We start from the raw sequence: 19,426 nt of genomic DNA, 5'->3' as shown, positions 1-19,426 counted from the left end.
TACACTCATGAGCAGTTCCTGCATTAGGGGTTAAAATTGATGCAACGCCAGGTCGGTTAAATCAAGGAACATTCACAATAAATCGACCTGGATTATTCTTTGGACAATGCTCAGAAATCTGTGGAGCAAACCACAGATTTATACCATTTGTAATTGAAAGAACTTCAGTAAATTTATTTATTAAGCGATTATCTAAGATAATTTAAGGAGTTAGTTAAAATAAATAACATTAGAGTGTCAATCTAAAGTAACTAAAAAAAATTAGTACACCTTGAAATTCATCAGATGACTGAAAGTAAGTAATGGTCTCTTAAACCAAATAATAGTAAATTAACGACTACTTCTGATGGGGAAATTATATCCAAATCCCTCAAATATCCCCTCTTATATGATTCTCACTATTCATTATATTTTCAGCTACATTAATCTTGTTTAATCAAATAAACTTCTTCTCATTTAAACCTAACCTTATTAAAAGAGCAGAAAAAGGAACAATTGAAATAAAAAACTTAAATTGAAAATGATAACAAATCTATTCTCAACATTTGACCCATCAACTAACATCTTTAATTTATCATTAAATTGAACTAGAACATTTCTAGGACTATTATTAATCCCATCACTATTTTGACTTACACCATCACGAATTAACATTATCTGAAATAAACTAAATTTAACCTTACATAATGAATTTAAAACACTTCTTGGACCAAAATCATTTAATGGAACAACATTCATTTTCATCTCAATTTTTATTATAATATTATTTAACAATTTCATAGGATTATTCCCTTATATTTTTACTAGAACAAGACATTTAGCATTAACATTTGCAATTGCCCTACCTATATGGCTAAGATTTATATTATTTGGATGAATTAACCATACTAATCATATATTTACACACCTTGTACCACAAGGTACACCGCCTGCATTAATATCATTTATAGTACTAATTGAAACAATTAGTAATGTTATTCGACCAGGTACATTAGCAGTACGGTTGGCAGCAAATATAATTGCAGGACACTTATTATTAACCTTATTAGGAAACACAGGACCATCTATAGCAATAAACTTAATCTCATTACTAATTATTGGACAAATACTTCTATTAATTCTAGAATCAGCAGTAGCAATAATTCAAGCCTATGTTTTCTCAATTCTAAGAACTCTATATTCTAGAGAAGTATATTAAACCTATGTTAACAACTCACTCAAACCACCCATTCCACTTAGTAGACTATAGACCTTGACCATTAACAGGAGCAATTGGAGCAATAGTCCTAGTTTCAGGACTAGCAAAATGATTCCACCTATTTAATATTAACTTATTCATAATTGGATTTGGAATTACCCTACTAACTATAATTCAATGATGACGAGATGTAGTACGAGAAGGAACATATCAAGGATTACATACAGGATTTGTATCAATTGGATTACGATGAGGAATAATTTTATTTATTGCATCAGAGGTATTATTTTTCGTTTCTTTTTTTTGAGCATTCTTTAGAAGAAGATTAGCACCAACAATTGAACTAGGAATACTATGACCTCCAATAGGAATTCAACCCTTTAACCCTATACAAATTCCATTACTTAATACAGCTATTCTTTTAGCATCAGGAGTAACAGTAACATGAGCACATCATAGTTTAATGGAATCTAATCATACTCAAGCACTACAAGGATTATTCTTCACAGTGTTATTAGGACTATACTTTACAATACTTCAAGCATATGAATATTGAGAAGCACCTTTTACCATTGCAGATGCAGTTTATGGATCAACATTCTTTGTTGCAACAGGATTCCATGGTTTACACGTAATTATTGGAACAATCTTTTTATCAACATGTCTACTTTGACACTCAATAAATCAATTTTCACCAAGACATCACTTTGGATTTGAAGCAGCAGCATGATACTGACACTTCATAGACGTAGTATGATTATTCTTATATATCTCTATTTATTGATGAGGTAGATAATTGTTTTTCTAGTATAAATAGTACATTTGACTTCCAATCAGAAAGCTTGATATAAATCAAGAAAAACAATTCTAATTCTATCAACAAGAGTTTTCATTAGATTTATTATTCCAATAATTGTTATAATCCCGGCAACAACACTATCAAAAAAATTAATTAATGATCGAGAAAAAAGATCACCATTTGAATGTGGGTTTGATCCAAAAAGATCAGCACGAATACCATTCTCAATACGATTCTTCCTAATCGCAGTAATCTTTTTAATTTTTGATGTAGAAATTGCACTAATTCTACCAATTGTAATTATTTTTAAAACTTCAGACATTATAATCTGAACAGTATCAACAATATTTTTTATTCTAGTTCTATTAGGAGGACTATACCATGAATGAAACCAAGGAGCATTACAATGAGCAGAATAAAGGGTTGTAGTTAAATATAACATTTGGGTTGCATTCAAAAAGTATTGATATTATCAATCAACCTTAAATAGAATAAGAAGCGAAATATTGCAGTCAGTTTCGACCTGGAAGATTGGTATGTACTACCCTTATTCTTATTAATTGAAGCCAAAAAGAAGCGTATTACTGTTAATAATATAATTGAACTATAATAGTTCCAATTAAGGAAATGTAAAGCCAATATGAAAGCTGCTAACTTTTTATATTAGCGGTTAAACTCCGTTAACATTTCTAAAATTTATATAGTTTAAATAAAACATTACATTTTCACTGTAAAAATAATATATCTATATTTATAAATACTTAAAAGTAAAAATACTTCCTTAACATCTTCAGTGTCACGCTCTAATTATAAGCTATTTAAGTAAACGAAAAACAATATTACCAAAATAAATATTCAAAAAATAAAAGTTAAAAGATAAATCTTGAAATTAGAATCATATCAACCTTGAATATAACCAATTAAATAAATAAATAATCTATATAAACCTTGACCACCAAGTAATTCACCTCAACCATAATCAAATGACTTAGATGAATAATAACCTATTTTTAAAGGAATATATCTAATAAACTTAGTTGAAAGAAAAGGTATAAATCATATAGTACCAGCAAATCTAACAAAAGAAAGTATACTTAAAGAAAATAAATTATGAGAAAAATCAAAATTAGAAATAAGATAACCTAAATAAGCACCTAAAATAACAACTGTAATAGTTAAAAACTTTAAATAATAAGGTAAAGCAATCACATGAGGAATAGGAAAAATTAATCAAGATAAAAGACTACCACCAAAAACAGCAACAAACAATAGACCAATTATTCCAAATGAAATATAATAACCCTTATCATCAAAAGAAAATCTAGAATAAAAATTATTATCACCAGATATTGAATAATAAAACAAACGAAAAGAATAAGAAGCAGTTAAACCAGTAGAAAAAAAATAAAGAAAAAAAATTAAACAATTAATTCATCTTAAACAAACCATCTCAAGAATTAAATCCTTTGAATAAAATCCCGCTAAAAAGGTATTCCACACAAAGATAAACTAGAAACATTAAAACAAACTGAAGTTAAAGGTATGAAATTAACAATTGATCCTATAAAACGAATATCCTGAGAATCCTTCAAATTATGAATTATTGAACCTGCACATATAAATAATAATGCCTTAAATAAAGCATGAGCCAATAAATGAAAAAATGCAAGCTTTGGATAACCTATAGCCAAAATTCTTATTATTAAACCAAGTTGTCTTAAAGTAGAAAGAGCAATAATCTTCTTTAAATCAAACTCAAAATTAGCGCCCAATCCCGCCATAAATATAGTTATACAACCAATTAAAAGTAAAAATCAACCACAATTATAAGTATCCAATATTGGTCTAAAACGAATTAATAAATAAACACCAGCAGTAACAAGAGTAGAAGAATGAACTAAAGCAGAAACAGGAGTAGGAGATGCTATAGCAGCAGGAAGTCATGAAGAGAAAGGAATCTGAGCTCTCTTAGTTATAGCTGCTAAAACAATTAATATAGTAATGAGCTTTATTTCAAAAGAATTAGAAATAAAATCATAATATAATTTCAACCACCAAAATTTAACATTCATGCAATAGAAATTAAAATAGCAACATCACCAATACGATTAAAAAGTGCAGTTAATATACCAGCACTATAAGATTTTACATTTTGATAATAAATAACTAAACAATAAGAAACTAAACCTAAACCATCTCAACCTAATAAAATTCTAATTAAATTAGGACCAATAATTAAAAAACCTATAGAAAGAATAAAAATTAAAACAATAATAATAAAACGATTTATATTCTTTTCACCAGATATATAATCCTCTCTATAATAAATAACCAAAGAAGAAATATATATAACAAAAGATATAAAAATAAGAGATATTCAATCCAAAATTAAAGTTATAACAACTATAGAACCATTTAAATTGAAAAGCTCTCACTCAACAGAAACTCTATAATCAATTATTAAATAATAAATACCTAAAATAAAAATTATAGTTCTCGAAATAAACAAAGAAAAAAACTCAAAGAACAAATAGAAAATAAATTCACGGCCTAAGATGAAAAACTTTATATCATTGATTCCACAAAACAATATTTTTAATTAAAATACTTAAGCAAACTAAACAAAGAAATATTCACCCTTTAAACAGAGAATATTTAAAGGCAATCAATGTAAAAGTAAAAGATGATATTCACGAAAATAACCAAGAGAACAAGTATAAACACCAGAATAATAATTCCCATGCTGAGAATAAGAATATATATACAAAGTATAAACAGCTCTAAAAAAAGATAAAAAAATCAAAGCAAAGAATCTAAAAGAAGATCAAGATATAATTCTATTTAATAATCTAATTTCACCTACCAAATTTAAAGAAGGAGGAGCAGCCATATTTGATGATCTTAAAAGAAATCATCATAAAGCCATTCTTGGCATCAAATTAATTATACCCTTGTTAATTAACAATCTTCGTCTACCTAAACGTTCATAAATAATATTAGATAAACAAAATAAACCAGAAGAACATAAACCATGACCAACCATTAGAGAAAGAGAACCTACACAACCTCATCAATTCATAGTCATCAATCCATTCTTATATGAGCAACAGTAGAATATGCAATTAAAGACTAAATATCAACCTGACGAACACAAATAAATCTTACAATAACACCCCCAGATAAACCTAAAGACAATCAAAAATAATTAAACTTTAAACCCAAATAAGAAATAACCTTTATAACACGAAAAATACCATAACCACCTAACTTTAATAAAACACCAGCAAGAATTATTCTACCTGAAATAGGGGCCTCTACATGAGCCTTAGGAAGTCATAAATGAACCAAAAACATAGGTATCTTAACTAAAAAAGCCAAAATTATAAATACATAAAACATAAAATAATAAGAACCAAAATCAACCAATAAAGGAAAATATAAAGTATTAGAAAAATCATAAACCTTAAATAAAACTAATAATAAATGTAATCTAGCAACCAAAGTATAAAAAATTAAATAAACACCAGCCTGCAAACGCTCAGGTTGATAACCCCAACCCAAAATTAAAAGTAAAGTAGGAACTAATCTAGCCTCAAAAAAAATATAAAAAGAAAGAAGACTTAATCTAGCAAATGAACAATAAAGCATAATTATTAAAATCAAAACCATAAAAACAAAAAAATTAGATTGATATGAACTTAAATAAACTGAACCTCTAGCAGTGATTATTAAAGAACAAATCCAAAAACTAAGTAAAATTAAACTAAAAGAAAAATAATCAATACCAAAATAATATCTAATTATATTCAAATCAGCATATGAATAAACACAAATTATAAAAACAAAACCCGACAGAAACATTAAAGAATGAACCAACCATCAACAATTATTTAATAAACAAAGAGGGATCAAAAAATAGTTATAAATAAATACTTTAACATAAAGATAAACCAAAAGAATTAAAAAAATCATTACCATGAGAACGAATTATTGAAACTAAAATAGAAAGACCTAAAGCACCCTCACAAACAGAAAAAACTAAAAAAATAACAGGAAAAAAATAATCATAATCAAACTCAATAAGAAAAACCATAAATAACATACATAAAGAAAGAACAATATATTCTAATCTCAAAAGAACCATTAATAAATGTTTACGTTTAGAAGAAAAAACATAAACACCAGCAAAATAAATCAATAAAGAAGTAAAAATAGAGAATATAAACATTAGTTTTAATAGTTTAAAAAAAACGCCGGTCTTGTAAACCGGAAATAAGTCCAGCCCCCACTTTTAAAACTTCAGAGGTGGAAAAGCTTCCATCATCGGTCCCCAAAACCGGTATTTTAAATAAACTAACCCCTGAAATGATCAAAATAATAATTATATCATTATCAAATGTAATAAATATTAATTTTATTAAATTAAGACACCCAATATCAATAATGCTTTTTATTATCCTTCAAACCTTCCTAGTTGGATTAATAACAGGAACAATAATAGAAAGATATTGATTATCATATATTTTATTTTTAACATTTCTTGGTGGTATACTAGTATTATTTATTTACATTACAAGAATTGCATCAAACGAAATATTTCAGCCTAAATCAATCACTATAATTATTACATTAATAATGTGAGTATTTATCATATTAATATTAATTATTCTAGATATATCTATATTTATAGACTTTTTCAAAAACACCGAAACTATAAATATTGATAATTCAATCAATTATCAAGAAATAACAATATCTTTAGAAAAATTATATAATAGACCAACATTCATTATTACAATAATAATAATAATTTATTTATTTTTAGCACTACTAGCAGTTGTTAAAATCACCAATATTAATCAGGGACCTATTCGTAAAATAAGATAATTACTAATGAATAAACCCTTACGATTAAGACATCCTTTAATTAAAATTATTAATAACTCTTTAATTGACTTACCTGCCCCAACAAATATTTCATTTTGATGAAATTTTGGATCCCTATTAGGGTTATGTTTGGTAATTCAAATCGTAACTGGACTATTTTTAGCTATACATTATACATCAAATATTGAAATAGCATTCAGTAGTGTAGTACACATCTGCCGAGACGTAAATAATGGTTGAATTATCCGAACCTTACACGCAAATGGAGCATCTATATTTTTTATTTGTATTTACTTACATGTAGGATGGGGAATTTACTATGGATCTTATATATATATATATATACATACCTGAATAATTGGTACAGTGATTTTATTTTTAGTTATAGCAACTGCATTTATAGGATATGTCTTACCCTGAGGCCAAATATCTTTTTGAGGTGCAACAGTAATTACTAATTTATTATCATCAATCCCATTCTTAGGAACAGATTTAGTCCAATGAGTATGAGGAGGATTCGCTGTTGATAATGCAACATTAAATCGATTCTTCACATTCCATTTTGTATTACCATTTATTATTGCTGCTATAGCAGCAATTCATTTATTTTTTCTTCACCAAACAGGATCTAATAATCCTCTTGGACTAAATGGAGATATTGAAAAAATTCCATTCCATCCATACTTTACCTTTAAGGATTCTATTACATTTGTAATAATAACATCATTATTAATTATACTATGTTTAATTAATCCTTACCTATTAGGAGATCCAGATAACTTTGTACCTGCCAACCCATTAGTAACACCAGTTCACATTCAACCAGAATGATATTTCCTATTTGCATATGCAATTCTACGATCTATCCCTAATAAGTTAGGAGGTGTTATTGCATTATTTTTATTATTTAGAATCTTAATAATTTTACCATTTTATAATAAAACACCATTCCGAGGCATTCAATTTTACCCTATTAATCAAATTTTATTCTGAATTATAGTAGTTGTTGTATGCTTACTAACGTGAATTGGTAAACGACCTGTTGATGAACCTTATATTATAACAGGTCAAATCTTAACAATTATTTACTTCACATATTTCTTAATTAATGTCCATGTCGCAAACGCATGAGATAAATTAATTAAGGAATAAAGTTAATTAGCTTAGGAAAAGCATATGTTTTGAAAACATAAAATTAGAAGTTTAACTCTTCTATTAACTTTTCTCAAAAAATTTCACTAAACAAATGAGATAAATAAAATCTTTAAACCAACAAAGAAAATAAAAAAATTCAAAGATAAAGGTAAAAAACTTTTTCAAGCTAAGTACATTAATTTATCATAACGGAACCGTGGTAATGTTCCACGAACCCAAATAAAACCAAAAGATATAATAGCAAGCTTAATAAAAAATATAAAAGAATAAAAATCACCGCCCAAAAAAATTAAAGCCAGTAACATTCTTATGAAGACAATTCTAGTATATTCAGCTAAAAAATTAAAGTAAAACCACCCGCACCATACTCAATATTAAATTCTGAAACTAACTCAGATTCCCCTTCAGCAAAATCAAAAGGAGTACGATTAGTTTCAGCTAAGCAAGAAGCAAAACAAGCTAAAGCTAAAGGAAAAGAAATAATAATAAATCAACAATAAAGCTGATAGTTTATAAAATCAAACATATTAAAACTACCAATTAAAATAATTAAAGACAATAAAATTAAAGCTAAACTAACTTCATAAGAAATTGTTTGAGCAACAGAACGAAGAGAAGCTAATAATGAATAATTTGAATTAGAAGATCAACCAGCAATTATAACAGTATAAACACCTAATCTAGTACAACATAAAAAAAATAAAAATCCATAAGAAAAAGAACACATATAAGTTAAATAAGGAAAAATTACTCAAACGGCTAAAGAAATCATTAAATTAAAAACAGGGGAAAAATAATAAAGTAGGTAATTAGATATAATAGGAATTGGCTGCTCCTTACACATTAACTTAATAGCATCTCTAAATGGCTGAGGAATTCCAACAAAACCTACCTTATTTGGACCCTTTCGAATCTGAATATAACCTAAAACCTTACGCTCTAATAAAGTTAAAAAGGCAACACTAATTAAAACACAAATAACCAATAAAAGAAAATTCAAAATAAATATAAATAAATCATAAAGTATCAATACTATTTGTAGAAAAAATCTACATAAATGAATTCTAAATTCAACACATTAATCTGTCAAAATAGTAAATAAATTAATATTAATCAATATAACAAAAAATATTTTAACCATATGGTCCTTTCGTACTAATATGGATTAACAATCTTAGGATAGAAACCGACCTGGCTCACGCCGGTCTGAACTCAGATCATGTAAGAATTTAAAGGTCGAACAGACCTAATCATTGGGCTCCTGCACCCAAAATTTTTCTTAATCCAACATCGAGGTCGCAATCTGCTTTGTCGATATGAGCTCTCAAAAACAATTACGCTGTTATCCCTAAGGTAACTTAATCTTATGATCATAAATTATGGATCAAAATAACAAACATAAATAAATGATATAATAATGAAGAGTTTATCTATTCTTCATGTCACCCCAACAAAACATCATCATTAAATATAGAAAGACAAACAAAAAACTATATAAAAGTAAAATGTCAAGCTCTATAGGGTCTTCTCGTCCTAAAGAAGAATTTATGCCTTTTGACTCAAAAGTTAAATTCAAAAATTTTTTAAGAGACAGTTGATTTCTCGTCAAGCCATTCATTCCAGCCACTAATTAAGAGACTAATGATTATGCTACCTTTGCACGGTCAAAATACCGCGGCTCTTTAAAAATACGCTCAGTGAGCAGGCCAGACCTCAAAATATAAACAAGACGACATGTTTTTGATAAACAGGCGGAAATCAATTTTGCCTAGTTCCTTATAATAAGTTCACAAGGTAAAAATTTCATACAAATAAATATACTAATTCTATCATTATTACAAAAATTTTAAAATTAAATTAATAATCTTAATAAAAAACCTAAAATATTTATAAAATCAAAATAAAAAATAATGAACTAAAACGTAATCTTAAAGATAGCTGGTTTAAAGCTTACTATTATATTTCTATAAAATAAATTATAGGTTATTAACTTCAAAGCTTATCCCTTAAAGAATAAATAAGTTAATATTTTTACTTAAAAAATTAAATAAAAACAAATAACTTTAAAAAATTAAATTTTTTCTTAAGAAACTAGATATCTTGGGAAACGATTAACATCTCATTTCTATAAATAATTTAATAATAATTATGATACATTAACTATAAATTATTTATAAATCAACCCAAATCAAGACAAGTAAAATAAATACTAAAATTTTGATAAACCCTGATACAAAAGGTACAATAAATAAAATCTACTTAAAAAAATTTAAAATTATCTTTCATAAAACACTTACATTACCAATAAACTATAATTTAAAAAATCAATTCTATAAAATATACTGAGACAAAAATACAATAAAATTATTTATATTAAATAATTAAATATACAAAAAATAGATATAATAAAATAAATAATCAAGATATCCTGATTTGCACAGAAAAATTTTCAGTGTAAATGAAACACTTTACTAATAAGTTATATCTTGAAACTCTTCCTAGATACACTTTCCAGTACATCTACTATGTTACGACTTATCTCATCTAAATTGAAGCTACTTTAAAATAAAATAGAATAATCAATAATGAGAGCGACGGGCGATGTGTACATATCTCAGAGCCAATATCAGTTAAATTAAATAAATTAAATTACTATCAAATCCACCTTCATTAACAGTATTTCACTATCAAATCCGTTATAAACAAAAATCTATTGTAACCCACCTCCTCTTAACTATAAGCTGCACCTTGACCTGAAATATTTTATAATTATAAATCTTGAGAATTATAACTAAAAAGATTCTCTGATAACGGAGATATACAAACAAATAAATTAAGTAGAGTAAATCGTGTATTATCAATCATGGGGTAGGTTCCTCTGAATGGAATGAGATACCGCCAAATTCTTTGGGTTTAAAGACCTTAACTAATAGTACCCTGGTAAATATAATTAACATTTAAAATAATAGGGTATCTAATCCTAGTTTATTATTTAAATTTCACAGATTCATAAAAAGGGCCACAAATAAATTTTAACATTTCACATTACAAATTTATATTTCAACCCTAATAATATAAACAACTGTTTTAACCAATAATATTCACTTGTATCAATCGTATAACCGCGGCTGCTGGCACGAATTATGCCGATACTAAATCAATTGCTAAATCCAAAATCACTTGATTATTAAATCAAATTACTGCAAAAAGAACATTTAGTCTAACAAAACTTACATATAATACAAAGAAAAAGTGAATAAACAAGCAAGAATAAAACTTTTAAAAATAAAAAATAAGAAAATTTTAAATCTATTAATTCAGGAAAAAATAAAAGATTCAAATATTTAAAGAAAAAAAAGAAAAAACCACAAACATTAACAAAAAAAAAGAAACGCCCCTATGTATGACCACAACAACTTCTCTATTATATATAATTAAAGATTAATATGGAACATGTATAGCAATAAATGTATTATATTCTTTCTTATTTAATCTTTCTTTTCACTAATAAATAAAGAAAGATTAAATAATATAATAAATATATTTTATACAATTATGTAATTTAATATAATATGTTATTAATATGAATTCTTTTTTTTATATTAAGTTAACTTTCATATATATTAGTTAAATAATCTAATTATAGATAATTTACATAATTATATTATTATAATTAATATAATTATTTATATTAATAATAATATTTTATATTTAAATTAATAATTTTATTTATTATATCCAATTACAATAATATTAAATATTAAATTACATATTATTATATATATTATATTATAAGAACCTATTTTAAGCTAAAAACATAAGTAGCTATAATCCTAGGTAAATAATTGCATTAAAATAATCAATTGATAATGGTTAGATAAACTTATAATACTTTAATTTCAATTAAATGTAATATATTAATATAAATTATTTATTATATATATATATAAAAAATAAAATGAGCAGGATAAATTAATCCTAATTAAACAAAATAATACATAAAAGAATTTCAAAAAAAAACTTTCGATTTATATATTACATAAATGAAGTGCCTGATTAAAGGGTTACCTTGATAGGGTAAATAAAGTAAATAAAATTACCTTCATTAAAATTACATAAGATAGAATTAAACTACCTCCTTTAGTATCAAAAACTAACGTGCATCATACACCTTAATGTAAAAAGGTAAGCTAAACAAGCTAATGGGTTCATACCCCATTTATAGAGGTATCAATCCTCTCCTTTTTAATGACCAACAACTCTACAAAACTTCTCTTCCTATCAACATAATGATAGGAATGATCCTGTCCATTTCATCAAATTCCTGATTTGGGGTTTGAATAGGACTTGAGATCAACTTACTTTCATTTATTCCGCTCCTAACAAGAAATAAAAATATAATAATAAATGAATCATCAATTAAATATTTTATTGTCCAAGCAATAGCATCGACAATATTATTATTTTCAATTTTGCTGATTCAAATAAAATATCCCATGGGATGGGAAACAGAATTTATCCCATCAATAATAATTAGATCTAGACTATTATTAAAGATTGGAGCTGCACCTTTCCATTTCTGATTTCCAGAAGTTATAGGAGCATCAAGATGAAATAATTGTTTAACATTAATAACATGACAAAAAATCGCCCCAATAATGGTCTTATCTTATTGTATTCAATTAAGAACTTTTATTTGAACAATTATTATCTTAAGAATTATTATTGGGGCAATAGGAGGTTTAAATCAAACATCCTTACGACAACTTTTAGCATATTCATCAATCAGACATCTAGGTTGAATAATTAGATCATTAACAGTCAGAGAAAACATCTGAGAACTATACTTCATTATTTACTCACTATTAAGATTAATTATAGTTTTATTATTTAAGCAAATAAATTTATTTTTCATAAATCAAATTTATTCAGCCAGAAATATAAAAACCGAAATTAAATTCATAATATTCTTATCTTTATTATCTTTAGGTGGACTACAACCATTCCTTGGATTCTTACCAAAATGAATTGTAATACAATCATTAATAGAAAACAATATAACAACTATTATAACTATTATAGTTGTATTAACTACAATTACACTCTACTACTATATACGTATTAGATTCTCAGCTCTAATTATATCATACACAGAAAATTCGTGATCTATAAAGATAAAGTCCCAAAAATCAAGAATCATTCTTCCTATAACAGTAATAATTTCAACAATAGGATTGATTTCAACATCAACCTTAATTTCATTATACTAAGGACTTTAGACGTAGAATTTGACACTTATATAACACCAGAACAAGACCTAGAAAATGATGGATTCCGACTACTAGATGTAGATAACCGAACAATCCTACCAATAAATACAGAAGTACGAGTATTAACAAGAGCATCAGATGTTCTACACTCATGAGCAGTTCCTGCATTAGGGGTTAAAATTGATGCAACGCCAGGTCGGTTAAATCAAGGAACATTCACAATAAATCGACCTGGATTATTCTTTGGACAATGCTCAGAAATCTGTGGAGCAAACCACAGATTTATACCAATTGTAATTGAAAGAACTTCAGTAAATTTATTTATTAAGTGATTATCTAAGATAATTTAAGGAGTTAGGTTAAATAAATAACATTAGAGTGTCAATCTAAAGTAACTAAAAAAAATTAGTACACCTTGAAATTCATCAGATGACTGAAAGTAAGTAATGGTCTCTTAAACCAAATAATAGTAAATTAACGACTACTTCTGATGGGGAAATTATATCCAAATCCCTCAAATATCCCCTCTTATATGATTCTCACTATTCATTATATTTTCAGCTACATTAATCTTGTTTAATCAAATAAACTTCTTCTCATTTAAACCTAACCTTATTAAAAGAGCAGAAAAAGGAACAATTGAAATAAAAAACTTAAATTGAAAATGATAACAAATCTATTCTCAACATTTGACCCATCAACTAACATCTTTAATTTATCATTAAATTGAACTAGAACATTTCTAGGACTATTATTAATCCCATCACTATTTTGACTTACACCATCACGAATTAACATTATCTGAAATAAACTAAATTTAACCTTACATAATGAATTTAAAACACTTCTTGGACCAAAATCATTTAATGGAACAACATTCATTTTCATCTCAATTTTTATTATAATATTATTTAACAATTTCATAGGATTATTCCCTTATATTTTTACTAGAACAAGACATTTAGCATTAACATTTGCAATTGCCTCACCTATATGGCTAAGATTTATATTATTTGGATGAATTAACCATACTAATCATATATTTACACACCTTGTACCACAAGGTACACCGCCTGCATTAATATCATTTATAGTACTAATTGAAACAATTAGCAATGTTATTCGACCAGGTACATTAGCAGTACAGTTGGCAGCAAATATAATTGCAGGACACTTATTATTAACCTTATTAGGAAACACAGGACCATCTATAGCAATAAACTTAATCTCATTACTAATTATTGGACAAATACTTCTATTAATTCTAGAATCAGCAGTAGCAATAATTCAAGCCTATGTTTTCTCAATTCTAAGAACTCTATATTCTAGAGAAGTATATTAAACCTAAGTTAACAACTCACTCAAACCACCCATTCCACTTAGTAGACTATAGACCTTGACCATTAACAGGAGCAATTGGAGCAATAGTCCTAGTATCAGGACTAGCAAAATGATTCCACCTATTTAATATTAACTTATTCATAATTGGATTTGGAATTACCCTACTAACTATAATTCAATGATGACAAGATGTAGTACGAGAAGGAACATATCAAGGATTACATACAGGATTTGTATCAATTGGATTACGATGAGGAATAATTTTATTTATTGCATCAGAGGTATTATTTTTCGTTTCTTTTTTTTGAGCATTCTTTAGAAGAAGATTAGCACCAACAATTGAACTAGGAATACTATGACCTCCAATAGGAATTCAACCCTTTAACCCTATACAAATTCCATTACTTAATACAGCTATTCTTTTAGCATCAGGAGTAACAGTAACATGAGCACATCATAGTTTAATGGAATCTAATCATACTCAAGCACTACAAGGATTATTCTTCACAGTGTTATTAGGACTATACTTTACAATACTTCAAGCATATGAATATTGAGAAGCACCTTTTACCATTGCAGATGCAGTTTATGGATCAACATTCTTTGTTGCAACAGGATTCCATGGTTTACACGTAATTATTGGAACAATCTTTTTATCAACATGTCTACTTCGACACTCAATAAATCAATTTTCACCAAGACATCACTTTGGATTTGAAGCAGCAGCATGATACTGACACTTCGTAGACGTAGTATGATTATTCTTATATATCTCTATTTATTGATGAGGTAGATAATTGTTTTTCTAGTATAAATAGTACATTTGCTTCCAATCAGAAAGCTTGATATAAATCAAGAAAAACAATTCTAATTCTATCAACAAGAGTTTTCATTAGATTTATTATTCCAATAATTGTTATAATCCTGGCAACAACACTATCAAAAAAATTAATTAATGATCGAGAAAAAAGATCACCATTTGAATGTGGGTTTGATCCAAAAAGATCAGCACGAATACCATTCTCAATACGATTCTTCCTAATCGCAGTAATCTTTTTAATTTTTGATGTAGAAATTGCACTAATTCTACCAATTGTAATTATTTTTAAAACTTCAGACATTATAATCTGAACAGTATCAACAATATTTTTTATTCTAGTTCTATTAGGAGGACTATACCATGAATGAAACCAAGGAGCATTACAATGAGCAGAATAAAGGGTTGTAGTTAAATATAACATTTGGGTTGCATTCAAAAAGTATTGATATTATCAATCAACCTTAAATAGAATAAGAAGCGAAATATTGCAGTCAGTTTCGACCTGGAAGATTGGTATGTACTACCCTTATTCTTATTAATTGAAGCCAAAAAGAGGCGTATTACTGTTAATAATATAATTGAACTATAATAGTTCCAATTAAGGAAATGTAAAGCCAATATGAAAGCTGCTAACTTTTTATATTAGCGGTTAAACTCCGTTAACATTTCTAAAATTTATATAGTTTAAATAAAACATTACATTTTCACTGTAAAAATAATATATCTATATTTATAAATACTTAAAAGTAAAAATACTTCCTTAACATCTTCAGTGTCACGCTCTAATTATAAGCTATTTAAGTAAACGAAAAACAATATTACCAAAATAAATATTCAAAAAATAAAAGTTAAAAGATAAATCTTGAAATTAGAATCATATCAACCTTGAATATAACCAATTAAATAAATAAATAATCTATATAAACCTTGACTACCAAGTAATTCACCTCAACCATAATCAAATGACTTAGATGAATAATAACCTATTTTTAAAGGAATATATCTAATAAACTTAGTTGAAAGAAAAGGTATAAATCATATAGAACCAGCAAATCTAACAAAAGAAAGTATACTTAAAGAAAATAAATTATGAGAAAAATCAAAATTAGAAATAAGATAACCTAAATAAGCACCTAAAATAACAACTGTAATAGTTAAAAACTTTAAATAATAAGGTAAAGCAATCACATGAGGAATAGGAAAAATTAATCAAGATAAAAGACTACCACCAAAAACAGCAACAAACAATAGACCAATTATTCCAAATGAAATATAATAACCCTTATCATCAAAAGAAAATCTAGAATAAAAATTATTATCACCAGATATTGAATAATAAAACAAACGAAAAGAATAAGAAGCAGTTAAACCAGTAGAAAAAAAATAAAGAAAAAAAATTAAACAATTAATTCATCTTAAACAAACCATCTCAAGAATTAAATCCTTTGAATAAAATCCCGCTAAAAAAGGTATTCCACACAAAGATAAACTAGAAACATTAAAACAAACTGAAGTTAAAGGTATGAAATTAACAATTGATCCTATAAAACGAATATCCTGAGAATCCTTCAAATTATGAATTATTGAACCTGCACATATAAATAATAATGCCTTAAATAAAGCATGAGCCAATAAATGAAAAAGTGCAAGCTTTGGATAACCTATAGCCAAAATTCTTATTATTAAACCAAGTTGTCTTAAAGTAGAAAGAGCAATAATCTTCTTTAAATCAAACTCAAAATTAGCGCCCAATCCAGCCATAAATATAGTTATACAACCAATTAAAAGTAAAAATCAACCACAATTATAAGTATCCAATATTGGTCTAAAACGTATTAATAAATAAACACCAGCAGTAACAAGAGTAGAAGAATGAACTAAAGCAGAAACAGGAGTAGGAGCTGCTATAGCAGCAGGAAGTCATGAAGAGAAAGGAATCTGAGCTCTCTTAGTTATAGCTGCTAAAACAATTAATATAGTAATGAGCTTTATTTCAAAAGAATTAGAAATAAAATCATAATAATAAATATAATTTCAACCACCAAAATTTAACATTCATGCAATAGAAATTAAAATAGCAACATCACCAATACGATTAGAAAGTGCAGTTAATATACCAGCACTATAAGATTTTACATTTTGATAATAAATAACTAAACAATAAGAAACTAAACCTAAACCATCTCAACCTAATAAAATTCTAATTAAATTAGGACTAATAATTAAAAAACCTATAGAAAGAATAAATATGAAAAACAATAATAATAAAACGATTTATATTCTTTTCACCAGATATATAATCCTCTCTATAATAAATAACCAAAGAAGAAATATATATAACAAAAGATATAAAAATAAGAGATATTCAATCCAAAATTAAAGTTATAACAACTATAGAACCATTTAAATTGAAAAGCTCTCACTCAACAAAAACTCTATAATCAATTATTAAATAATAAATACCTAAAATAAAAATTATAGTTCTCGAAATAAACAAAGAAAAAAAACTCAAAGAACAAATAGAAAATAAATTCACGGCCTAAGATGAAAAACTTCATATCATTGATTCCACAAAACAATATTTTAATTAAAATACTTAAGCAAACTAAACAAAGAAATATTCACCCTTTAAACAGAGAATATTTAAAGGCAATCAATGTAAAAGTAAAAGATGATATTCACGAAAATAACCAAGAGAACAAGTATAAACACCAGAATAATAATTCCCATGCTGAGAATAAGAATATATATACAAAGTATAAACAGCTCTAAAAAAAGATAAAAAAATCAAAGCAAAGAATCTAAAAGAAGATCAAGATATAATTCTATTTAATAATCTAATTTCACCTACCAAATTTAAAGAAGGAGGAGCAGCCATATTTGATGATCTTAAAAGAAATCATCATAAAGCCATTCTTGGCATCAAATTAATTATACCCTTGTTAATTAATAATCTACGTCTACCTAAACGTTCATAAATAATATTAGATAAACAAAATAAACCAGAAGAACATAAACCATGACCAACCATTAGAGAAAGAGAACCTACACAACCTCATCAATTCATAGTCATCAATCCACCAATAACCATTCTTATATGAGCAACAGAATAATATGCAATTAAAGACTTTAAATCAACCTGACGAAAACAAATAAATCTTACAATAACACCCCCAGATAAACCTAAAGACAATCAAAAATAATTAAACTTTAAACCCAAATAAGAAATAACATTTATAACACGAAAAATACCATAACCACCTAACTTTAATAAAACACCAGCAAGAATTATTCTACCTGAAATAGGGGCCTCTACATGAGCCTTAGGAAGTCATAAATGAACCAAAAACATAGGTATCTTAACTAAAAAAGCCAAAATTATAAATACATAAAACATAAAATAATAAGAACCAAAATCAACCAATAAAGGAAAATATAAAGTATTAGAAAAATCATAACCCTTAAATAAAACTAATAATAAAGGTAATCTAGCAACCAAAGTATAAAAAATTAAATAAACACCAGCCTGCAAACGCTCAGGTTGATAACCCCAACCCAAAATTAAAAGTAAAGTAGGAACTAATCTAGCCTCATAAAAAAATATAAAAAGAAAGAAGACTTAATCTAGCAAATGAACAATAAAGCATAATTATTAAAATCAAAACCATAAAAACAAAAAAATTAGAATGATATGAACTTAAATAAACTGAACCTCTAGCAGTGATTATTAAAGAACAACTCCAAAAACTAAGTAAAATTAAACTAAAAGAAAAATAATCAATACCATAATAATATCTAATTATATTCAAATCAGCATATGAATAAACACAAATTATAAAAACAAAACCCGACAGAAACATTAAAGAATGAACCAACCATCAACAATTATTTAATAAACAAAGAGGGATCAAAAAAATAGTTATAAATAAATACTTTAACATAAAGATAAACCAAAA

At 26.3% G+C, this 19,426-nt stretch overlaps 3 long non-coding RNA genes and 2 pseudogenes across 3 annotated transcripts in view; 2 read left to right on the top strand and 3 right to left on the bottom strand.

Moving 5' to 3' along the window:
- Positions 1-19,426, top strand: part of LOC126301294 (uncharacterized) — a 112,259-nt gene that overhangs the window by 73,583 nt on the left and 19,250 nt on the right. The gene's annotated exons all lie outside the window — the stretch shown is intronic.
- The window catches only part of LOC126301292 (uncharacterized), a 52,531-nt gene that overhangs the window by 14,127 nt on the left and 18,978 nt on the right, over positions 1-19,426 (bottom strand). The gene's annotated exons all lie outside the window — the stretch shown is intronic.
- LOC126301303 (uncharacterized) lies at positions 315-14,657 on the top strand. The gene is made up of 2 exons (XR_007553028.1): positions 315-986; positions 14,440-14,657. It is a non-coding gene; the product is annotated as an uncharacterized LOC126301303 (long non-coding RNA).
- LOC126301279 (NADH-ubiquinone oxidoreductase chain 5-like) lies at positions 2,821-4,033 on the bottom strand (annotated as a pseudogene).
- Positions 16,273-17,705, bottom strand: LOC126301273 (NADH-ubiquinone oxidoreductase chain 5-like; annotated as a pseudogene).

Source organism: Schistocerca gregaria, unplaced genomic scaffold (genome assembly GCF_023897955.1).
Source record: "Schistocerca gregaria isolate iqSchGreg1 unplaced genomic scaffold, iqSchGreg1.2 ptg000066l, whole genome shotgun sequence".
In the NCBI taxonomy this organism is placed as follows: Eukaryota; Metazoa; Arthropoda; class Insecta; order Orthoptera; family Acrididae; genus Schistocerca; species Schistocerca gregaria.
Note: the sequence above shows the minus strand (reverse complement) of the source record. Positions and strands in the feature narration are given on the sequence as shown.